Source organism: Lolium perenne, chromosome 4, assembly GCF_019359855.2.
Source record: "Lolium perenne isolate Kyuss_39 chromosome 4, Kyuss_2.0, whole genome shotgun sequence".
In the NCBI taxonomy this organism is placed as follows: domain Eukaryota; kingdom Viridiplantae; phylum Streptophyta; class Magnoliopsida; order Poales; family Poaceae; genus Lolium; species Lolium perenne.
The window spans coordinates 225,938,131-225,963,815 of record NC_067247.2 but is presented as its reverse complement, the minus strand read 5'-3'; positions in this window follow the sequence as shown (position 1 = coordinate 225,963,815).

Here is a 25,685-nt window from a genome sequence, read left to right as displayed (position 1 = left end):
TGGTCAGTCGTGGGAATAAGATCGAGATTGGATATCTTCTTTTTCCAATTCCCCTCATTTCCCTCAAGTCAACCGACCTTGATATCATTTTGGGCATGGATTGGCTAGCTAAATATCAGGCTGTCATTGATTGTGGAGCCAGGTCTCTTACTCTGACTGATCTTTCCGGAAGCTCCATTCTGTATTGGTCTTCGGCAGCAACATCTCCATCAGCAGTACATATTCCTGATGCTGAGTTGTATGCCCTTGATGTCTTACCTCCGCTTGAAATTTCTGATGTTCCGGTGGTTTGTGACTTCCCTGATGTCTTTCCGGAAGAATTACCTGGCATGCCACCTGATCGAAGCGTAGAGTTTGTCATCGAGCTAGTTCCTGGAGCTGCTCCTGTATCTCGACGTCCTTATCGTATGCCTCGAGAAGAGTTGGTTGAACTGAAGAAGCAGTTGGAAGAGTTAGAAGGGAAAAGATACATCCAACCTAGTACTTCTTCTTGGGGATGTCCTGCACTCTTTGTCAAGAAGAGGGATACCAATGTTCCGCGTCTGGTTGTTGATTACCGGCCGCTCAACGCAGTAACCATCAAGAACAAGTATCCTCTACCTCGAATCAATGATCTTTTTGATCAATTGAGTGGTGCCACAGTCTTTTCCAAGATGGATTTGAGATCAGGCTACCATCAAATCAAAATCCGAACGGAGGACATTCCAAAAACGGCGTTCATGACTCGTTATGGTCTTTACGAGTACACTGTCATGTCCTTTGGCCTCACAAATGCTCCAGCCACTTTTATGCGGCTCATGAACTCAGTGTTTATGGAGTATCTTGACAAATTTGTCATTATCTACATTGATGATATTCTGGTCTACTCCAAAACCGAAGAAGAACACACTGAACACTTGCGTTTGGTGCTGACAAAGCTTCGTGAACATCGCCTCTATGCCAAGTTCTCTAAGTGTGAGTTCTGCTACAAGAGCTCATCTTTCTTGGCCATGTGGTCTCTGCAAAAGGTGTTGCAGTCATTCCGTATAAAGTTCAATCCGTTCTTGACTGGAAGACTCCTAAGTCAGCCAAGGAGATTCGGAGTTTTCTTGGATTGGCGGGTTATTACCGCCGATACATCGAGAATTTCTCCAAGATCGCCAAACCAATGACTGATCTTCTCAAGAAAGATAAGAAGTTTGAGTGGTCAGAAAAGGCTGAAGAAAGTTTTCAGACACTGAAAGTGAAGCTGACTACCGCTCCGGTACTTGTCCTTCCAGACACAAGCAAAGACTTTGTCATCTTCTGTGATGCCTCTCTTCAAGGGCTCGGATGTGTGTTGATGCAAGATGGCCATGTAGTGGCTTATGCCTCTCGACAGTTGAAGCCCCATGAGCTCAATTATCCAACTCATGATCTAGAGCTTGCAGCTGTGGTCCATGCTCTTAAGCAATGGCGACCTTACCTTTACGGTAATCGTTGCGAGTTATACTCGGATCATCAAAGCCTGAAGTATCTCTTTACCCAACCGGATCTGAATCTCAGGCAGACAAGATGGTTGGAACTCATCAAGGACTATGATTTGGGTCTTAACTATCAGCCCGGCAAGGCCAACGTCGTTGCTGACGCGCTAAGTCGGAAGTCATATTGCAACAATCTGATGCTCAAGCAATGTCAACCTGCCCTCCATGAGGAATTTGCAAGACTCAATCTTGAAGTTGTTCCTCAGGGATTCCTTGCTAACCTAGAGGTAAAACCCTCTCTTGAAGACCAGATCAAAGACGCTCAGAAGCGTGATTTGGGTATCACTAAGATCAAAGAGAACATTGCTAGCGGAGATGCTAAATGTTTCTCCGTCAACGATCAAGGTGTTGTCTACTTTGGTAACCGCTTGGTGGTGCCGAAGAAAAAGAACCTAAGAGAGCTGGTCCTCCGAGAAGCTCATGAGTCTCCTCTATCTATTCATCCTGGAAGCACAAAGATGTATCAGGATCTTCGCCAAAGGTTCTGGTGGACCCGGATGAAAAGAGAAATTGCTCGCTTCGTAGCTGAATGCGACGTTTGTCGTCGTGTGAAAGCTGAGCATCAAAGACCAGCTGGTACTCTTCAACCTATATCTACTCCTGAATGGAAATGGGATGAAATTGGCATGGATTTCATTATCGGACTTCCCAAAACTCCAAAGGGAAATGATTCCATATGGGTAGTGGTGGATCGTCTATCCAAGGTTGCTCATTTTCTTCCCCGTTCGAAAGTATTCGTGCTAGTCAACTAGCAGATCTCTATATATCCCGGATAGTCTCTCTTCACGGTGTTCCGAAGAAGATCATCTCCGATCGTGGAAGCTTGTTTACCTCGAAATTCTGGGAAAGCCTTCAAAACTCCATGGGGACAAATCTTTCCTTCAGCGCGGCCTATCATCCTCAAACCGGTGGTCAAACCGAAAGGGTGAATCAAATCCTTGAAGACATGCTCAGAGCCTGTGTTATATCCTTCGGCAAGAATTGGGAAAAGTGCCTTCCATTTGCTGAATTCTCCTATAACAACAGTTTCCAATCTAGCCAGGGCATGGCGCCTTTTGAAGCTCTTTATGGACGGAAATGTCGAACCCCTCTGAATTGGTCAGAAACCGGTGAAAGACAGTTCTTTGGACCGGACATGATCAAGGAAGCAGAAGATCAAGTTGGCATTATCCGAGAGCGTTTGAAAGCTGCTCAGTCTCGTCAAAAGAGCAATTATGATCGTCATCGTCAAGAAGTTCGCTATGAAGTTGGCGAGCAAGCTTATCTTCGAGTCACTCCTTTAAGAGGTGTCCATCGTTTCGGTATAAAAGGAAAACTAGCTCCTCGCTATGTTGGTCCTTTCCGTATCCTTGCTAAACGAGGTGCACTTGCTTACAAGTTGGAACTCCCTCCAACTTTTCCTGAAGTTCATGACGTCTTCCATGTCTCCCAACTTAAACGTTGCTTCAAAGATCCCATCCGTGGTGTTGATCACGAAACACTTGATCTCCAAAAGGATCTGACCTATCGAGAGTATCCTATCCGTATCCTTGATGAAGCTGAGCGTAAAACTCGGCGTCAAACCATCAAATTCCTGAAAGTTCAGTGGTCTCATCACTCTGAGTCAGAAGCAACCTGGGAACAAGAGGATCGTCTTCGATCTGAGTACCCTGCCTTCTTTTCTAAAACTTAGGAATCTCGGGGACGAGATTCTTGTAAGGGGGGTAGAGTTGTAACAGACCAACTTTGCTAATTAAATAAATGAAGGTTTGTTCATAAGCATGCATGCATTTGCATTCAATTTGAGAAAATTTGCACTAAAATTGTGTTCAAACAAAGTTGCAAATGTTGTGTTTTGGTCTCACAAAATTTTGGTGCAAAAAGCCCCTCAAAATTTTGGGTCAAAATACCCTAAAAATACCAAAATCCTTCACTGTTTTTATTTTTCAGAAAAATCCCTAAAATCCAGGGGGTTTTCTGCAAAACCCCCTTTCTTCTCCACGCAGGCAGGCAGGCTCCTGCCTGTCGATGCCGTGGCCGTCGATGGCGCCGGCGGCCTGGATGGCCCCGCCGCCCCCTGGCCGCCTATAAGGGTCGCCGCCGACCAGGGGAGAACCCCCATTTCGCCTCCCCCTCCTTTTCTCCTCCTCTCTGAGCGCGCGCGGCCCAAACCCTAGCCGGCCGACGAACCTCGCTGCCGTTCCGCGCCGCCCCAAGCTTGGCCGCCACCGCCGTTCACTCCGCCTCGACGCCGTCTACCTCCTCCACCTCGCAGCTACCGCCGGGGAGCTCCCAATCGGCCCAATCGACGGGAGCCCGACCCGCCGGCCTCCACCGCTCGCCGGAGCTCCAAGCCCCCCCTCGCCTCGCCGTCGGCACGACGAGCATCGCGGTGAGCTCCTGAGTCGATTGGTGCCCGCCCCCTCGCCGTTTGCGTCCTGTAGCGTCCCGGCGACGTGCGCCGACCCCGGCCTCCGCGCGAGTTCGCCGCCGGCCGTCTCCGGCGACCTTTGGCGGGCGGCGCCGCTCCCAGAGGTTCGCCCTCCTCTTGCGCGTCCAACGCGCGCGCCCGCTGGCCCCCGGCGCCCGCCGCGTCGAGGCCGTGCCCGACCCGGCCGGCCATGGCTGCCGGCGACGTCATGCTGACGTCATTATGACGTCAGCCGGCCTTTTCTTTTTATATTTTCTAATTTTTTCGGTTTTAATTATTTTTATGACATGTGGGGTATGCCTGTCAGGATTTTAATCATTTCTAAAATGTTAAAATGCTGACAGTGGGTCCAACCTGTCATGTTTTTATTTTTTTTTCCAGAATTTCAGAAAATGGTTAAATCTTGTTTAATTCATAACTAATTCATTTTAATTCAGAAAAAGACGTATAATATACCGAAATGTTCAGAAAAACATTCCCTACAAGTTTAGGAGTAATGCATACATCATTACAACCTTTGAACTTGCAAATGTAGTGAAACCCTAATTAACCCCTCTCATATGGCGGTGTCCGATGTCGGAACCCCTTTAATCCGATGTTGCACCTAGGGTTTACCAAATTCTATTAACCTGACATGTCATTCATATTGGATGCGCATTGCATTATGCCATGTCGTGAATATTTGTTTCCCTTTCCGGTATTTGGTTCTTCGCGCTAGGATCTGAGCCGGAGTCCGACGTCAACGCCACCGAAGAACAGTACTCATCCGCTGAGGGACAAGGCAAGCCCTAACCTGGTTCATCTATGATTTCAAAATGCTTTTATCTGTGGTTCCTACATATCGCATACGATTCAACTGTCTTTTATCGATAGATAGAGTTACCCTATCTGTTGCATGTCCGACCTTTGTAGCCTCGATACCCTGATCCACTGCTCCTAGCATAACTAGGTTTGGCATGTGTGCGTCGCGAGAGCCTTTATCTCTTTATGCTTAGCCATGCTTAGTTTGTTACGCTACTACTCCGGTCTTCGGACTGGAGCCGTACAATGATATGAATCTAGCATGACAGGTTGACGTGGTAAGTATAGAGATGATGATGATAAACATGTTTAAAGGCTCAGACGAGAGGCCACATTGGGATGTGGTGGGTTGTTTCGTTTCTGCCGACCTTAGGAACCGAGTTCTCGCCTCTTGAACCAAGACCGAGCGTACAACCACACGAGGCCCTATTATGGTACCCTCTCGACTCACTAACTTGCCTAGTAGATTCCATGAGTCACATAGTTTGCGCGTTATTTGGACATATGCATTGAAAATGTTTGTGAAAAGGTGCATAGCATACAGGTAGGTAAGCGTGGCTGAGGTGGCTTGGGTTAGAGTCCCTGGTGAAACCCACCTCGCCTCACATCGTTAAGGACCGACTTCGGGACTTGACCCGTTACGGCGGAACAATCCTTAGCGCGTGACTCATGGTCTCGGCGACAGCAAGGTAAAGGTCGTGGTCGACCACCCTCTGCCGGCTTTCCACGGAAGAGAGCTAATATATTGGCATTAAGAGTCGGTTGGCACGTGTGGGTAAAGTTGTGCACCCCTGCAGGGTTAAATCTTTTCGAAAAGCCGTGTCCACGGTTATGGATGACTTGGGAATGGATTCTGTGATCATAGACAACTTTAACCTGATTGTAAAACTTGGCAAACAATGTGTGTTTACGGACACCTTCTTCGGGTGTTGAGGGGGTGATCCGAGGATAGTGGTTCGAGATGATGAAGATTGGTGGATACAATATGATGATCAATAGAGATAGAGATGTCGCTCTCTTATCCCCTTTCAAAGGTTCTGAGTAGTCGAGCTTCTCTTCTCTCTTATCTTACAAAGGAAAATTGGCTTTACGCAAAAGAAGATCTACCAGAAAGCCCGCATACCCGCTTTGCTAAAAGGTTGTACTAAGTCTTGCTGAGTCCCTGTACTCAGCTTTGCATGCTTTTGTTTCAGATGAAGTCGCTACAGCCGAAGGTGGTTTCTACGTTAACATCGATGGTTAGTTTGGAGTTCCCAGGCAGCAGCCTGCGACTTATGGGCTGGGACGTCGCTTTATGTTATGGCTTCTTAAGCCCTTTGCTATCTTGTTATTTAGAATAACATAATTTGCTTCCGTTGCTTGTTGAATGTTGGGTCAGTGACCTCTGCGTGTAATAATTTGGATCTTACTCTTCTAAGAGTTGTAATATATTCTTTTGAGTCGTAGAGTCACTGTTGTGTTACCGATTCCCTCACTGTAGTCTCTCGAGCTCGAGGTTAGGCTTATGTCAGACAAAGATCTGGTATTTGTCTAACCCTGATCCCGGGGGTGCCACAGGCACGATCAGGAGAGTGAGGAGAACAAGTTTGACAAGGTGGTGCACGTTGGGAAGGGCCAGAGAGAGAGAGGTGGCATGAGTGAGGCCATGCCATGCCACGACATGATTTGTTTTGGTCCAATGGTGACGCCCTAGTGTACCATTCCTTGTCTTTGGTACTTGGCAGAGTGTAGAGGGATCAGAGAAGTACATTTGATGACCACGGGTCGAGGGTTTAGGTCAAAAACTGCTGGACAAAGCAATGTATAGGGTTGGTAGGTTTGTGCACCAAAGGTGCTCGACCAAATGGCCGCATGAACTCCACTTTGGAATTTTTGAGTCAAATTTGGTGGGTTTGAATTGAATAAGATTTGGAGTAGAGTGGTGGTGGTGGTGGTCAAATTTGAGGTAGTTGGCAAAAATCCAAAATGCATATGATCTTAAATCTGCCTCAAAGTCTCCACTTTGCTTGATCATATCTTTGAATCCAGGATGAGTTTGGAGGTGAGTGTTTGAGAAAAGTTGTTCACCTTGATGTTGTCTTGGATGAGGTGCAAAGATTTGTCCATGTTTAGTTTAGAAATATTTCAAAACAGAGGCTCAAAGAGGGCATCAGGCTAAGATTTGCCAAATTGACCATTAGTGCATGTGAGCTCATATTTCATTCAAATTTGATTTGATTTGAGTTTCTTTGATTCCAAAAGTGTTAATAAGTGTTTAGTAACCATTTACAACCAATGGGGCAAGCCAAAATGGTCTAGGTTAAGGATTTGTAAAAATGGTCATAAGCACATATGTGCATTTCATATTTTCATTTCCCTTTCTTTTTCTTTGACCCTAGGTCTTGGTTTTGGGTTCATGGAGGGTTAGATTAAGTTGAGTAATGGTTTCAAGCTATTTGGGCCAAGTATAATGGCATAGGTAAAGATTTGATAATATGGCTATGTGTCACATATGCCTCTATGCAAGTTTTATTTTATTTTGGTTTCACATGGGATTTAGTTGATAAACCCTAGGTTAGTTTTGTGGAGGTGTTGCAAACCTTCTAATAAGATTAGAACATAGCATGGTTGATTATTTGCACTTATAGCCATAGGCTTACATAAGCTTTTCTTTTTAATTTAAATTCTTTTTATTTATTTTATATTGGATGGTGATAATGAAGGGGTTAGTTGCATAGAAAACAAAAAAATTCCTACCGCAAAGACGAATAAATCCAAGATCTAATCTATGGAACACCCAAGATCTAATCTACAAGATCGGAGCAACGAGATTGATATGAGACTAACCCTCGAAGATTTCCAAAGCCTACGAGATTAGATCTCGTTGTTGGTGTAGACGATCGTCCCCGGTGCTGCAATCCGGCAGCACCTCCGTACTCGGTCGCGCGTACGGTGTCGATGAAGCCCGTCCTCTCCCCGTTCCAGCGGGCAGCGGAGGTGTGGTAGATCTCCTCGGAATCCCAGCAGCACGACGGCGTGGTGGTGGAGGAGAAAAGCTGCAGGGCTTCGCCAAGCCGGTACATCATTGTGGTGGAGGAGAGAGGGGCGGCCAGGGTTAGGGGAACCTTGTGGTGCGCCCCCCTGCCCCCTCCCCTCTTTATATAGGGGGGAGGGTCGGTTTGGGTGGCCCCCTCACACCCCAAACCCATCTAGGGCCGGCGGCCAAAGGGGGGAGGGGGATTTCTTCCCCCCCAAGTTGATCCCCCTAGGGTTTTGGGGAAACCCTAGTGGTCTGGCCGACTTGGGCCTTGAGGGGCATGTGCCCCTGGCCCATTAGGCTAGGGTGCATCCCCTCGGCCCATGCTAGGCCTACTAGGGTCGTGGGCCCACTGGTGGGACCCCCGGAACCTTCTAGAACCTTCCCGGTCTTCCACCAGAAAAATCCCGAACTTTTCCGAAACCTAGAAATCAACGTCCCTTATATGAATCTTATTCTCCGGACCTCCTCGTGATGTTCTGGATCCCATCCGAGACTCCGAGCAAACTTTGGTCTCCATCAGATATTCCGAATCTACTTATGCGACATCGAACCTTAAGCGTGTCACCCTACGGTTCGTGAACTATGCAGACATGGTCGAGACTCTTCTCCGACCAATAACCAATAGCGGGATCTGGAGATCCATAATGGCTCCCACATATTAAATGATAACTTAGTGATCGATTGAACCATTTACATACGATGCCAATTCTCTTTGTCACGCGATATTTTACTTGTCCGAGGTTCGATCATCGGTATCTCCATACCTTGTTCAACCTCGTTACCGACAAGTACTCTTTACTCGTACCGTGGTATGTCATCTCTTATGATCCTATCATATGCTTGCAAGCTAATCAGATGACATTCCACCGAGAGGGCCCAGAGTATATCTATCTGTCATCAGGATGGACAAATCCCACTATTGAGCCATATGCTTCAACTCACACTTTCCGAATACTTAATCCCATCTTTATAACCACCCATTTATGCAATGGCATTTGATGTAATCAAAGTACCCTTCCGGTGTAAGTGATTTACATGATCTCATGGTTGAAGGACTTAGGCAACTATGTATCGAAAGCTTATAGCAAATTGAACTTAATGACTTGATCTTATGCTACGCTCATATGGGTGTGTGTCCATTATATCATTCACCCAATGACATAGGCATCCCCAATGGGCCTGCCGAAGATGGTACCCGGGGTTTATTGAAGGCCCACGACTCGATGAATATGAAGATTCGGAAGCCCAAGTTAGTACTAAGTAAAGCTAGAGTTGTATTAGGAAATACATACTTGTAATCTTGCGGGATGGGTTGGAAACCCTCCCGGACTCTGTAACTTGTGTATTATGAATCCCTCGACTCCACCTCCTATATAAGGGGGGGTCGAGGGACAAAGATAGCATCGATTCATTGTTTCACGTAACCCTAGTTTTCACATCGTTGAGCACTTTTCGGCTGAAACCTTCGAGATCTACTTGCCCTCTACTTCCGACTAAAACCCTGGTCTACAATCTGTAGGCATTGATAAGTTAATCCCTTGTCAATTGGCGCCGTCTGTGGGAATTAGAGGTGTCAAGGATCTGATCTCGATGGCGCCGTTTGGATGCATATGCGTATCTGGAGGAGCCTGATAACGCGTGAAGCACACGTCCATTGGGAACCCCAAGAGGAAGGTGTGATGCGTATAGCAGCAAGTTTTCCTCGCAAGAAACCAAGGTTATCGAACCAGTAGGAGATGAAGGCCACGTGAAGGTTGTTGGTGGAGGAGTGTAGTGCGGCGCAACACCAGGGATTCCGGCGCCAACGTGGAACCTGCACAACACAATCAAAATACTTTGCCCCAACTTAACAGTGAGGTTGTCAATCTCACCGGCTTGCTGTAAACAAAGGATTAAACGTATGGTGTGGAAAATGATGTTTTTTTGCAATGGGCAGCAGAGAACAATGATTGCAGTAGATTGTATTCAGATGTAAAAAAATGGACCGGGGTCCACAGTTCACTAGTGGCGTCTCTCCAATAATAAATAGCATGTTGGGTGAACAAATTACAGTTGGGCAATTGACAAATAGAGAGGGCATAACAATGCACATACATATCATGATGACTAATATGAGATTTACTTAGGGCATTACGACAAATTACATAGACCGCTATCCAGCATGCATCTATGCCTAAAAAGTCCACCTTCGGGTTAGCATCCGCACCCCTTCCAGTATTAAGTTGCAAACAACAGACAATTGCATTAAGTATGGTGCATAATGTAATCAACACAAATATCCTTAGACAAATCATTGATGTTTTATCCCTAGTGGCAACAACACATCCACAACCTTAGAACTTTCTCACATCGTCCTGCATTCAATGGAGGCATGAACCCACTATCGAGCATAAATACTCCCTCTTGGAGTCACAAGTATCAACTTGGCCAGAGCCTCTACTAGCAACGGAGAACATGCAAGATCATAAACAACACATATATGATAGATTGATAATCAACTTGACATAGTATTCCATATTCATCGGATCCCAATAAACACAACATGTAGCATTACAAATAGATGATCTTGATCATGATAGGCAGCTCACAAGATCTAACATGATAGCACAATGAGAAGAAGACAACCATCTAGCTACTTCTATGGACCCATAGTCCAAGGATGAACTACTCACACATCAGTCCGGAGGCGATCATGGTGATGTAGAGTCCTCCGGGTGATGATTCCCCTCTCCGGCAGGGTGCCGGAGGCGATCTCCTGAATCCCCCGAGATGGGATTGGCGGCGGCGGCGTCTCTGGAAATTTTCTCGTATCGTGGCTCTCGGTAATAGGGTTTTCGTGACGGAGAGTATAAGTAGGCGGAAGGGCAGAGTCGGGAGAGGCACGGGGGCCCCACACCATAGGGCGGCGCGGGCCCCTCCTTGGCCGCGCCGCCTTGTGGTGTCGGTGCCTCGTGGCGCCACTTCATATCCCCTTCGGTCTTCTGGAAGCTCCGTGGAAAAATAAGACCCTGGGCTTTCGTTTCGTCCAATTCCGAGAATATTTCCTGTGTACGATTTCTGAAACCAAAAACAGCACAAAATAGGAACTGGCGCTTCGGCATCTTGTTAATAGGTTAGTGCCGGAAAATTCATAATAATGACATAAAGTGTATATAAAACATGTGAGTATATTCATAAAACTAGCATGGAACATAAGAAATTATAGATACGTTTGAGACGTATCAAGCATCCCCAAGCTTAGTTCTTACTCGCCCTCGAGTAGGTAAACGATAACACGGATAATTTCTGAAGTGACATGCTATCATAATCTTGATCAATACTATTGTAAAGCATATGAGATGAATGAAGTGATTCGAAGCAATGGTAAAGACAATGACTAAACAACTGAATCATATAGCAAAGACTTTTCATGAATAGTACTTTCAAGACAAGCATCAATAAGACTTGCATAGGAGTTAACTCATAAAGCAATAAATTCTTAGTAGAAAGTTTTGAAGCAACACAAAGGAAGATATAAGTTTCAGCAGTTGCTTTCAACTTCAACATGTATATCTCATGGATGATTGTCAACACAAAGTAATATGATGAATGCAAATAAGCAAGTATGTAGGAATCAATGCACACAGTTGACACAAGTGTTTGCTTCTAAGATAGAAAGAAGTAGGTAACTGACTCAACATAAAGTAAAAGAAAGGCCCTTCGCAGAGGGAAGCATGGATTAGTATTTTTGTGCTAGAGCTTTTATTTTGAAAACATAGAAACAATTTTGTCAACGGTAGTAATAATTCATATGTGTTATGCATAAGACATCCTATAAGTTGCAAGCCTCATGCATAGAATACCAATAGTGCTCGCACCTTGTCCTAATTAGCTTGGATTTCCATGGATTATCATTGCATAACATATGTTTCAACCAAGTGTCACAAAGGGGTACCTCTATGCCGCCTGTACAAAGGTCCAAGGAGATAGATCGCATTTGATTTCTCGTTTTTGATAGATCTCAACTAAGGACATCCATACCGGGACAACATAGAAAACAGATAATGGACTCCTCTTTAATGCATAAGCATTCAACAATAGATAATATTCTCATAAGAGATTGAGGATTAATGTCCAAACTGAAACTTCCACCATGATTCATGGCTTTGGTTAGAGGCCCAATGTTCTTCTCTAACAATATGCATACTCAAACCATTCGATCATGATAAATCACCCTTACTTCAGACAAGACGAACATGCATAGCAACTCACATGATATTCAGCAAAGGTGTAATAGTTGATGGCGTCCCCAGAAACATGGTTACCGCTCAACAAGCAACTTATAAGAAATAAGATACATAAGCTACATATTCTTTACCACAATAGTTTTTAAGCTATTTTCCCATGAGCTATATATTGCAAAGACAAGGAATGAAATTTTAAAGGTAGCACTCAAGCAATTTACTTTGGAATGGCAGAAAAGTACCACATAGTAGGTAGGTATGGTGGACACAAATGGCATAGGTTTTGGCTCAAGGTTTTGGATGCACGAGAAGTATTCCCTCTCAGTACAAGGCTTTGGCTAGCAAGTTTGTTTGAAGCAAACACAAGTATGAACCGGTACAGCAAAACTTACATAAGAACATATTGCAAGCATTATAAGACTCTACACTGTCTTCCTTGTTGTTCAAACACTTCACCAGAAAATATCTAGACTTAAGAGAGACCAATCATGCAAACCAAATTTCGACAAGCTCTATGGTAGTTCTTCATTAATGGGTGCAAAGTACATGTTGCAAGAGCTTAAACATGATCTATTTGAGCAAAAAAATTGCCAAGTATCAAATTATTCAAGACAATATACCAATTACCACATGAAGCATTTTCTGTTTCCAACCAAATAAAAATGAACGAAGCAGTTTCAACCTTCGCCATGAACATTAAAAGTAAAGCTAAGAACACCACTGTTCATATGAACGAGCGAAGCGTGTCTTTCTCCCAAACAAAGAATGCTAGGATCCGATTTTATTCAAACAAAAACAAAAATAAAAACATACAGACGCTCCAAGTAAAGCACATAAGATGTGATGGAATAAAAATATAGTTTCACTAGAGGTGACCCGATAAGTGGTCGATGAAGAAGGGGATGCCTTGGGCATCCCCAAGCTTAGATGCTTGAGTCTTCTTGAAATATGCAGGGATGAACCACGGGGGCATCCCCAAGCTTAGACTTTTCACTCTTCTTGATCATATTGTATCATCCTCCTCTCTTGACCCTTGAAAACTTCCTCCACGCCAAACTCAAAACAAACTCATTAGAGGGTTAGTGCATAATCAAAAATTCACATATTCAGAGGTGACACAATCATTCTTAACACTTCTGGACATTGCTCAAAGCTACTTTCATAAGTAGGAACAAGTTTTACCAAGTGTCTATCTTCAAAATCTCTAACCGTACTAACATGAGTGAAAAATGCTTCTATATTATCTCTTCCAATGATAGACCCATGCCCTACTGGTATATCTTTCAGAGTGAACTTAGGAGGAAGCATGATGAAATAAACAAAAGGTAAATAAAGTAAAGCAAGTAACTAATTTTTTTGTATTTTTGATATAGAGAAAGAAAACAAAGCAGTAAATAAAGTAAAGCAAGACAATAACAAAGTAAAGAGATTGGATGTGGGAGACTCCCCTTGCAGCGTGTCTTGATCTCCCCGGCAACGGCGCCAGAAAAAGAGCTGCTAGCGTGCAGTTGACGTGGGAGTTAGAAATCTCTGTGGTGTAATTTTCCTTCACGTCCCCGGCAACGGCGCCAGAAAAAGAGCTTGATAATGCGGGAAGCACATGTCCCTTGGGAGCCCCAAGAGGAAGGTGTGATGCGTACAACAGCAAGTTTTCCCTCAGTACGAAACCAAGGTTATCGAACCAGTAGGAGATGAAGGCCACGTGAAGGTTGTTGGTGGAGGAGTGTAGTGTGGCGCAACACCAGGGATTCCGGCGCCAACATGGAACCTGCACAACACAATCAAAATACTTTGCCCCAACTTAACAGTGAGGTTGTCAATCTCACCGGCTTGCTGTAAACAAAGGATTAAACGTATGGTGTGGATGTTTGTTTGCAATGAGCAGCAGAGAACAATGATTGCAGTAGATTGTATTCAGATGTAAAAGAATGGACCGGGGTCCACAGTTCACTAGTGGTGTCTCTCCAATAAGAAATAGCATGTTGGGTGAACAAATTACAGTTGGGCAATTGACAAATAGAGAGGGCATAACAATGCACATACATATCATGATGACTAATATGAGATTTACTTAGGGCATTACGACAAATTACATAGACCGCTATCCAGCATGCATCTATGCCTAAAAAGTCCACCTTCGGGTTAGCATCCGCACCCCTTCCAGTATTAAGTTGCAAACAATAGACAATTGCATTAAGTATGGTGCGTAATGTAATCAACACAAATATCCTTAGACAAATCATTGATATTTTATCCCTAGTGGCAACAACACATCCACAACCTTAGAACTTTCTGTCACTGTCCCAGATTCAATGGAGGCATGAACCCACTATCGAGCATAAATACTCCCTCTTGGAGTCACAAGTATCAACTTGGCCAGAGCCTCTACTAGCAACGGAGAGCATGCAAGATCATAAACAACACATATATGATAGATTGATAATCAACTTGACATAGTATTCCATATTCATCGGATCCCAACAAACACAACATGTAGCATTACAAATAGATGATCTTGATCATGATAGGCAGCTCACAAGATCTAACATGATAGCACAATGAGCAGAAGACAACCATCTAGCTACTGCTATGGACCCATAGTCCAAGGATGAACTGCTCACACATCAGTCCGGAGGCGATCATGGTGATGTAGAGTCCTCCGGGTGATGATTCCCCTCTCCGGCAGGGTGCTGTGTGGTGACCCTGCATACCACTGCATGTTGTAGTATGCCAGTCGTTGATATAACATTCACGAAGTACCATTCCGCAAATATTACATCCCTCAGAGTAGTACAACAGAACATAGCAGGTCCATAACTCATTCATTTATTATTACAAATATCATACACATGTCGTCTCGGAGCTCCTCTTGGGTCCTAAGAGGAATACTCCTGGGTTCGAGGCGAACCCAACTTAGCTTACAATATAAGAGTCTCATTAAGTTATACATTTATTTCCTCGAGAAGCTAAATACTAAGAGTTCGGGCTGCTCGGTTACTCCTACTACTGGATGTCTCTAGGCTTGATCTCCTCCGGAAGCCTCCCCGGATCCATAGACGATGAGGTAGTCTACGCCTTCGATACCTCCAGAGAGGTCTGGTTCTTCATAGCCGATGATCTCGGCTCCTTCATTGTTGTCGTAGTCCTCCTCCAGACGATTCAGACAATCTAAGCATGGGATTTAAGAGTGGTATGAGTACGAGCGTACTCAACAAGTTCATTATAGATAAGAGGTGTTTAATGCCCTAGATACGATATTAGACCAGAAAGTCTAATACCAATGCAAGTTTTGATAAACATTTCTTCAAGAGATTGCTTTTATTCCAAAGAGCTATGTCCGTCAGCCTTCACCGGTTTACTAGAACTTCATGGAGCTCCTTTCCGGCCGCGTTCGCAGTTCCTTATCCCGGAACAGGGAGTGACAGGTCACAGTTCTTTACACTCTGCAGAGGTGTGTTGCTTTACCCATAAGAGATCTTAACCTTGGTGCCAACCGGGCAGCTTTCCCGTCCACACTTCCTTCGGTGTGAGGCCCGGTATAAGGTCTAGCCAATCATGTTCCTCCGCTACCTCGAACACCCACCCTTTGTTGCATGCCCCGACCCTGGGTCCACGCCGGTCCCATTATTCCTGTAGATTTCAAGGTGGACCCCGACCACGACGACAGTGCTGGGCTCTACCATACACTCCTACGCCGGTAGCTGCAACCCATCATAGACCGCATTACCGTGGGGAATTAGAATGGGATCCCCACCCTCCGGTTGTTCCGCAAGACACAACTGCTACGGTATGCAAAGCATTACCGTGGGGAATTAGAATGGGATCCCCACCCTCCGGTTGTTCCGCCAGATACAAGTGATACGGTAAGCGCATACGTTGATGAACGAGAGGTGGAAACACTTTTGACTACTCCGTCCCACTCCGGATCTTATGGTTAACACGGGTATTACGGCACAAGAATCACTGGCGACATTTGTTGTTTAATCCTAGATGGATATAAACCCTTGCAATGGAACCTCCACCATATCAACACAATCCATGGTTCCATTGCCCACCACATAGTCATATTCATAGTTATGAAAGTAGTGGTTGTGGTTTTTATGCAATAGTGATAACCATAGTACTTTGCAAGTAATTTGATAGAAATACTCAAATGACATGAGCAAGTGATGAACTTGCCTGAACACTGCAAAGTTTTGCAGTTGGAAGGTGTGGACTGACCCTTGTCCTCTGTCTCTGAAAAATAGCATCATTCTCCGATAAGGGCAATGGTTAAAGAAGCAATTATGCATGATTCTAGTTTTAGGGTTTGATTCCCCCCTTCCGATGTCGTTATTATTTCATGTGAGAGGTTAATACTAAGAATAATTTAGGGATACTCTGTTTAGGGTAAAATACAATCCTTGAAATGTTGTCAAGGTGTTTTTAAACTCTAATTGTATTTATGGACTTATTTTCATTATTGAAAATAATATGTGTGATTTAAATCATTATTTAAATCATCAAATTAAGACCTATTCTTAATTGTCTTCAAAAATTCTCTTTGATATTTTATTTAGATAGAGAATTTTATGCTGATCAATTTTCATATTTTTAATTATTTTAGAGTTATATTCTATTTTATAAAATTCTTAGAAATACTCACTTAAATGGGTATTTTGGAAATGTCCAAAATACCCCTCGGGCCCACCTGTCAGGCGGCCGAGCTGGTTAGGTTGGACCAGCCCAGTGGGCTCGGTCCAACCGACCCAGTCGCGTCGTCTTCCTCCCTCGCTCTCTAACCCTAATCCCCTTCGGCTCCCGCGACCAAAATCGCCTCCGCCGTCGCCGCTTTATCTCCGCCGCCTCAGGCCGTCGCCGGCGACGAGGTGATGCGGATCTGGACCGCCTTTCGACGGTGAACCAGATGGTCCGCGTCGATCTGTCGCTGGCATCGCTGTTCGCTCGCCATCGTCCCTCCAAAGGCGCTGTGCCTTCGGCGTCCGCCGCCGCCGTGCGTTGGAGAGGCCGTGGCCCTTCTTCCAGGCGCTTCCCCTGCGCGTGGTGCAGCGCTAGGGTGCGGTGGTGGTCGCCAGGGCTTGGCTTGGCCAGGCCTGGTGCCGCCGTGCTCCGGCGCGCGCCGCCATGGCCGCCATGACCGTGTCGGCCATCTCCTCCCTGGTATGTTCCTCTCCTACCCTTCTACTTCTTCTTCTCCTCCTCTTCTTCGTCTAGCTTGGCCACTGGCCTGCTTGTCCTCGTAGAGGTGCTGGCCGTGCTAGCTGCTGTGCTGCTGCTATGCTACTTGTGCTATTGCTGTGCTGCTTGTGCTACTGCCATGAATCCTAGCTACGGTGCTGCCCTATTCTGCCTAATGGCTATGCTTAATTCTTGCTATCTTGGTTGTGCACATTTCTGTGCATGTTCCAGAGCCACATGCTTGTTTAATCTTGCATTTCTGGCTTGAATCCTTCCCTGTGCCTCTGTTCTAGTTACTATTCTTGCTAGACACTCATGTGTATTCAATTTGGCTGCCCTGGCTTGATTACTATGTGTATTCCTTGCAATTTGCAAGTACCAGGGCAATGGTATGCTGTCCCTTGTGCTCAATTTCATGTGTATGCTCAATTGAGCATTACTTTTGGTTTAACTGCATGATTCAGTGATGAGCACAAAGTGCTTTACTTATTTATCTTGATCCAGTGGTTCATCCTGCCTTGGATGTGCTTCTGGATACAATCATTTGATTATCCATTTTGTTATCTGTGAAACAATTGTTGATTATATGTGGCCAATTAAATATCTGGTCCATGCTCTGTTGCTTAGTTATGCTCTAGCATGTACTGGCATGCTATAGCAAGATTTGGTGATCATGTGATCATTAACAGCTGGTAATTGGTTTACTTACCTGTTGCCTGTGCATTGCTGTTACCTATCTATGTGTATGTGTGTGGCACAGATCAGTGCTGGTGCTTGCTCAAGCATCAGCTGATGCTTGCAGTGATCCCTTGGATCATTAGCAAATGTCTGTTTCATGATTTACTTGTTAATATCAATTATCTGTGTTGCCTTTATTGATTGAGTGGATAATTGATGTGAACTGTGATACAGTAATGATCATCACAATTGATTGGCTTGGGCTAGATGGATGCCAACAGTGGTTGGGAACCCTAGCTCTTCTTTGAACCCAATCAGGGTGATGATATTTGTATTTGGCTTGTTGGTTTGGCTGTTCTAGGGTTTGAGGTGACCCTGGCAGTAGTCATATGCTGCCCTAGGGTAGCTCCCCTATTTGTTGGCTTGCTGTTGCTCACCAAATGCTTTCTGGGTGATCCATTTATTGGATTGCCAGTAGCTCTTGATGTTGAATCAAATAGACAATGTTTTGTCTAGGTCTGATGGTCAAACTAGCTGTAGGTGCTAAGTGTGTGTAACTAGGCTAACTTGTGCTCTCATCTCTTGCTGGATTTCTTCAGTTATGCAATGATTGTCATAACTGTTGTTCCCTTTTGATGATTGACCAGTGGCCTTTCTGCTCTTGCTTGCACCATATGGCTTAGTAGCCAGATGATGACACAACTTGGGTATCACACCCCTTTGATTATGTGTGATTGATGCATATGCTTATATATGAACAAAACCATCTGGTTTGTACATGATGCTTGGTATACCTCACTCCAGCTCCTAGAATGTGATGTTGGTGTAGAGGTTTGCCTCTGTGTTGATCTTATGGTTGATTTGCTTGCCCTGCTCCTCCTGGTGACTTGATGAAGCTTGATTTAATTTCGGTGGTGTGCTGGAGCAGATGGAACAGTGAAGTCGTTTCTATCTGTTCTAGCTGTTCTTGGTGTTCTTGTGGCTTACCAGTTCAGTTCTACCGATGGTTGAATCAAAGGACTAGGGTTTGGCTGTGAAAAGCTTTTATATGGCCAGCCATGGCTTCTTTGGTCGACAGCACCACAACTTACCATGGTGACTCACTGTGTGTGTGTGTTACACATGCACACAGCCTTGTGTGCTGCCTGGTTGTGTGTGTGTGCAAGTGCTGTGCACTTGGACTTGGTCCTATCTGTGGCATGGATCTGCTCGGCAGAGACTTGATCATATCCTCTCCAATTCTATTTGATTTCTAACCTGCCAAGTGGCACTTGGCATTACACTTGTTTTTATTTTCTTTGTGTTTGTGTGCAGGGAACAAAGTGATGATCCAATGATCATGAAGATTATCAAGTACAAGACTAAATGAAGTTTAGTTTGTAGTGTTAGGATAGGTTCTGGAATTGTAATTTCCTTTTCTTTTCTTTTTTCTATTGATGTCCAATTCTTGTAATATGTTGTAATATTCATTTGTTCCAATTCTGAATATTGTAATTGACAATGTATCTTGTGTGATTATTAATAAAGCTCAAGTTTTCCTTAATGAGCTTTACTTAATTGTTGTATTATTTATAATCTTGATTAAGGATAATTGTTTATTAAATTATCTCAAGTTTGGATAATGTGATATTCATTTGATGTTTGAATTTGAAATTCAAATTCAAATTTGGTTTGAATTCAATCATACAACTTAATTTAGAATTCAATCATGCAACTTAAGGTTGTGATGCAAACTCTCCCCTCTCTTCTCAAAACCCTAGTTTAGTTGAATAAGGAACAGGTTTGTCGCACTCTCGAAACCCTAACCCTGTAAGGTGTCGAGAGAGAAACTTGTCCCTCTTCGATGCAGTTTTTGTTTAAAAGCGCGAAATTTCCCCGTAAATTACAATGCAATGCACATCCCTTTCTAAAATCTACCCCTCGATCGTCACTAAACCTGGGACATTACATGCCGGAGGCGATCTCCTGAATCCCCGAGATGGGATTGGCGGCGGCGGCGTCTCTGGAGCTTTTCTCGTATCGTGGCTCTCGGTAATAGGGTTTTCGCGATGGAGTGTATAAGTAGGCAGAAGGGCAGAGTCGGGAGAGGCACGGGGGCCCCACACCATAGGGCGGCACGGGCCCCTCCTTGGCCGCGCCGCCTTGTGGTGTCGGCGCCTCGTGGCCCCACTTCATATCCCCTTCGGTCTTCTGGAAGCTCCGTGGAAAAATAAGACCCTGGGCTTTCGTTTCGTCCAATTCCGAGAATATTTCCTGTGTAGGATTTCTGAAACCAAAAATAGCACAAAACAGGAACTGGCGCTTCGGCATCTTGTTAATAGGTTAGTGCCGGAAAATGCATAATAATGACATAAAGTGTATATAAAACATGTGAGTATTGTCATAAAACTAGCATGGAACATAAGAAATTATAGATACGTTTGAGACGGATCAGAGCCCATGGAGATGACGTTCAGAAAATTCCACTTCCGCGTCGAGAAAGAAGGAGCGTATCGTCTCGAAATTCCAATCTCGTCGGGATTATCAGCGGTCGATCCCGATTTTTCGAGTTCAGCATCGTCAATCGAGTCAGGCGACGAGGAGATTTCATCGCCACGCTTCATCAGCACTATGGCAAGCGAAAAACTCGCCAAGATCTTCAGCGACATGTCTTTCGAGTCATCTGCGGACTCTGATATAAGCGATGACTCGAGCAACATCGACAGCTTCAACTTCATCGACATATCCACTAGTGTTGGAGAGGTCTTCACCAATCTCTATGATGGTGTCACCAAACCCAACAAGGTTCAGAATCCAAAATATCATCAGATTTATGCCATTGGAGAACCAAGTCGCGAACAGGAGGAGACATCAGAGGCTTTCGACGATGTGGGAAATCCATATGTCGATCCCTCTGACCTTAGGCGAGGTTTAGGCACTAAATATGTTGGGCCTACACCGCGTTTAAGGGTTCAACTTCCACAAGCAGCGTGGGATAGAGCCGCAAGAGCTATGGATGGTACAGAACCAATGACTACAACTGCTACGTCAGAAGAATTGCAAGCATACCAATATAGACTCGCCCGCGTTGGAAGAGAATTGGAAAAACAGACAGCTGCTCTGAATAGAAGAAGGGAGGCAGCTTCCGCGTCAAGTAGGCGAAGGGCGGAGTTAAGCCGACAATCAGGAACTTCGGGAGATAGTCACAGAGAAGCTCGAAACAGAGCAAGATCTCGGCTGCAAAACATACCTGAGGCTGACAGAGAAAATCTGGTTCAAAACCTCGACATGTCCTTTATGTCGATAGACACGGGGCGGGGGGGGGGGGGAATATTATCCCCAAGACACCGGAAGCTGGGTATATGGAGACGCAAGCCTTCATCCTCGCATCCAAGCCACCTCCCGGAGATCCAAGAGAAGCATTGTACAATATGGCCATGGAAGGAGTCGGAGCCATGGGAACGGCGTTTGTAAATTCACCTCCCGAAGGATCAGCAAGGCAAGATAGTCCACGACCTACTGCAGCAGCACCAGGTCCCGAGAGAACAAGTGGAGCAAGAGACACAGCAACACAAGCAGGGGTGGACAGAGCATGACAAAATAGAAGGGAACATCAGCATTCCCCAGAGATGGATGACGAGGTTATGTGTGGGCTATCGTGCTTTACAAGGAGGGTTCGGAAAAATCGAGTTCCTTCAGGGTTTAAATTACCCGATAATTTCAAAAAATTCGACGGCCTGCAAGATCCAAAGGATTGGCTAGTTGATTATCTCGAGACGGTGAAGCTGATAGGAGGAACTAGAGCAACAGCCATGCAGAGCATTCAAGTACATCTGAGCGGAGCCGCGCGATTTTGGATAAAGAAGCTTCCGCCGGGTTCCATCGACAGCTGGGATAGTTTCGAGGACGTGTTCGTCAAGAATTTCCGATCCACCTGCAAAAAACCCGCATCACTAGAAAAGTTGAGATCGTGTCGACAAAAGCATGATGAATCAATGAGAAAGTACATCAAAAGGTGGAACATCATTAAAAACTCGGCAGAGAACATATCTGACGAGAGAGCGATAAATGCGTTCGTAGCAGGAATTCGATGAGGAGACTTTGTCGAAGACTTGGGGAGAACCAACCCAAGGATAGTATCAGCATTGATGGAGATACAAAATAGGTGAGCAGATGGAGAAGATGTTGTTCACAATAAGAGGCACAGGTCGCCTGAAGAGGACGGCAGTCGAAATTTTCAAAATAGACGACGATTTCCTCGGCAGTTCTCGAGTTATGATGCTCCTGGCCAAATATCGGCTGGTTTCCGAGGAAATACCGGAGGAGGCAATAGAGATGAATATCAAAGGAGTAGAGAGCAGCGAGGCGACAATAGAGATGATTCCCGAAATAACAGGCAAAACAGTGGACCAAGGTTCCAGAGACCATTTGTGTCTCCCGAGGATATGATGAACGGGCCGTGTCAGATACATTTTTATCTCGAGAGTAATGGGAAGAGGCAGTCAGGACATCTGCAGAAGGACTGTCGAAATTTTCAAGCAATGTTGAGGTTTGCAGGGCAAGCCAATGCTCAAGCAACAAATAGAAATCCCCAAGGGCCCAGGAGTGAGATCCACTTGCCACCTCCTCCCGCAATTACGGACGAAAATCGGCATCAGCTCAGAATAGCGGCGGCACCACACCCACCTCCATATGTCGACCCCAACTCCAACGGTGTTGTCTCGATGATTCAGAAGGCTAGGCCGTCCAATAGAGCTCAGAAAGTAATCTCGCGACAAGTGTTCATGGCAGAGAAGATGCCTCCACCAACGATTGAGTACCTAAATTGGTCGGGACGGGACATTGGCTTCACAATAGTGGATCACCCGCAGCAAGTTCCTCGACCAGGGCAGTCGGCACTTATCTTACCAGCAGTGATCGCAGGGTTCGACGTATCTCGAGTATTCATAGATGGAGGGAGCAGTCTAAACCTTATGTATGCAGATACACTATGAAAGATGAACATCTCCCTAGCAAACCTAAAACCAACTGATACACGTTTCCATGGTATCACACCAGAGAAGCCAAGTTATCCGCTGGGGAAGATTAACCTCGACGTTCAGTTTGGAACCCGAGAAAACTACAGGATAGAAAGGCTGGAGTTTGAAGTCGTGGATTTCCCGTCGCAATATCACACCTTATTAGGTCGACCAGCATATGCCAGGTTTATGGCGGTACCGCACTACACGTACCTGTTGTGGAGGTTACCTGGACCTAAAGGACCAATTACAGTCAAAGGAAGTTTTGCGTTAGCCGATAAATGCGACAAAGATTTTCATCGACTGTCAGAAACTTTCAGGATGCAAGCAGAATATATGGCGTCAAGGCTCACAACTGATTATGATGTACTGCCAGATGTAGGAAGGCCTCTCAGGGAGCCAACCTTTAACACTACCAAAGACTCCAAGGAGGTGCAGATCCACCCGACAGATCCAAAGAAAACGACGTCCATTGCAATAGACATGGACCTCGCATAGGAAAGCGCGCTCGTCGAGTTCCTCCGTGAGCACTGGAAAATCTTCGCATGGTGTCCAGCTGACATGCCAGGAGTACCCAGGGAACTTGCCGAGCACCACCTAAATTTGGATCCAATAGCGAGACCAATTAAACAACCTTTGCGGCGTTTTTCGGAACCAACCCACAAAGCTATGCTGTCAGAGATTGATCGACTCAGAGAAGCTGGTTTTATTAAAGAGCTGCATACAGAGGCCACGTGGGTAGCTAACCCAGTGCTGGTCCCGAAAAAAAACACGAAAGTCCTTCGCATGTGTGTCGACTTTACGTGTCTCAATAAACATTGTCCAAAGGATCACTTTCCCCTCCCAAGCGACCAAATCATCGACTCCACGGCAGGATGTGAACGTCTTTCCTTTCTGGACGCATATTCTGGTTATAACCAGATCAGATTAAAAGAAGAGGATGAGGTCAAGACAACGTTCATTACACCTTATGGCGTGTTTTGTTACAAAACAATGCCTTTTGGTCTGAAAAACGTGGGAGCAACACATCAGCGGATGATGCCGAAGTGCTTGGCAACACAGATTGGAAAAAACGTACAAGTGTACATTGACGATGTCGTCATAACATCAAAAAAGGGGACAACATTGATCGAGGATTTAAAAGAAACTTTTGACAACCTTGACAAGTTCTGCCTCAAGCTGAACCCGACGAAGTGTTCTTTCGGCGTCCCTGCGGGAGAACTTCTCGGGTTCCTAGTCTCAGCAAGAGGGATCGAGGCCAATCCAGAAAAAATTCAAGCTATCTTAACAATGAGAAAGCCAACAAAGTTGAAAGAAATACAACAGCTAACTGGGCGAGTCGCAACTTTAAGCAGATTCGTCGCCAGACTGGGAGAAAAGGCGTTGTCGTTCTACGCTCTGATCAAGCAAGGAGAGAAGTTTCAATGGAACGAAGAGGCGGATAGAGCTTTCGAGGATCTCAAGCGCATAATTTCAACACCACCAATCTTGGTGGCGCCTAAGGAGAAGAAACCCCTCTTGTTATACATTGCAGCCACGCCTCAGGTGGTCAGCACATCACTTGTAGTCGAAAGAGAGGAAGAATCAAAACTCCATGGAGTACAGAGGCCGGTATATTTCATCAGTGAAGTTTTATCGCCTTCAAAACAGCGGTATCCGCAGTACCAGAAGCTAGCATATGGAGTGTTTACGACCGCACGAAAATTGCGGCACTATTTTTCGGCGCATCCGATAATAGTGGTCAACGAGGCGCCTTTATCCAACATACTAAACAATCCAGAGGCTACGGGTCGTGTCTCCCTTTGGGGAATAGAGCTTTCTCCTCGGGACATCACGTACGAAAAAAGAAAAGCAATAAAGTCGCAAATTCTGCCAGACTTCATCGCAGAGTGGATGGAGCTACAAAATACGGGACCCCCGGATTTATCGAGAACCTGGACTATGAACTTCGACGGGTCCAAGAGATTAGAGGGAGCTGGAGCAGGCGTGATACTAATATCGCCTGAAGGTGACAAACTAAAGTATTTCTTACGGATGACATTTCCAAACGCATCTAATAACGAGGCAGAATACGAAGCTCTCATACACTCCATTAAAAATCTTCGGTGACTCACAATTGGTGGCTTAACAAGTCATGAATCGGTGTGATGCAGTCAGTGATAGTATGATAGCATACAAGGAAGTGTACTACGAGCTAGAAAAGCTGTTTGATGGATGCGAGGTAAATCACATCAGCAGGTTGAGCAATGATGTAGAAGATGTTCTTGCAAATATCGGGTCGCAGTGTCTCCCGATTCCACCAGGCGTGTTTTGGGAGGAAATAGCCGAGAGATCTACAAAGCCGAAGAAACCAAAGAAGAAGGAGAAGGATGAGAAATCCTCGGGGGCTACAAAAGCAGCACTGGAAGAAGAAGAGGAACAAGATCTCGTAATGATGGTGCAAATTCCATGGATGCAAGCGTACATATCATACATCCTAAGGAAAGAAATACCCGACGACCCAGTTGAAGCAAGGCGAGTTATTAGACGATCTAAAGCCTTTACTGTGGTCAAAGGGGAGTTATATACGCGAAGTATTTCAGGAGTTTTACAAAGGTGCGTCACACCCGAAGAAGGAAGGCTAATTTTGAAGGATGTACATGAAGGAATATGTGGTCATCACGCAAGCAGTCGAGCTATAGCAGCCAAGGTTTTCAGAGCAGGATTTTATTGGTTGACAACAATCGAGGATGCAAAAGGAATAGTTCGTACTTGCGACGCATGCCATAGATTTGCCGCAAAACCTCATTCTCCGGCAGCAGAGTTGATGCCAATACCGCTGTCTTGGCCCTTTGCTCAGTGGGGTCTCGATATGGTGGGAAAATTACACAAGGCCTC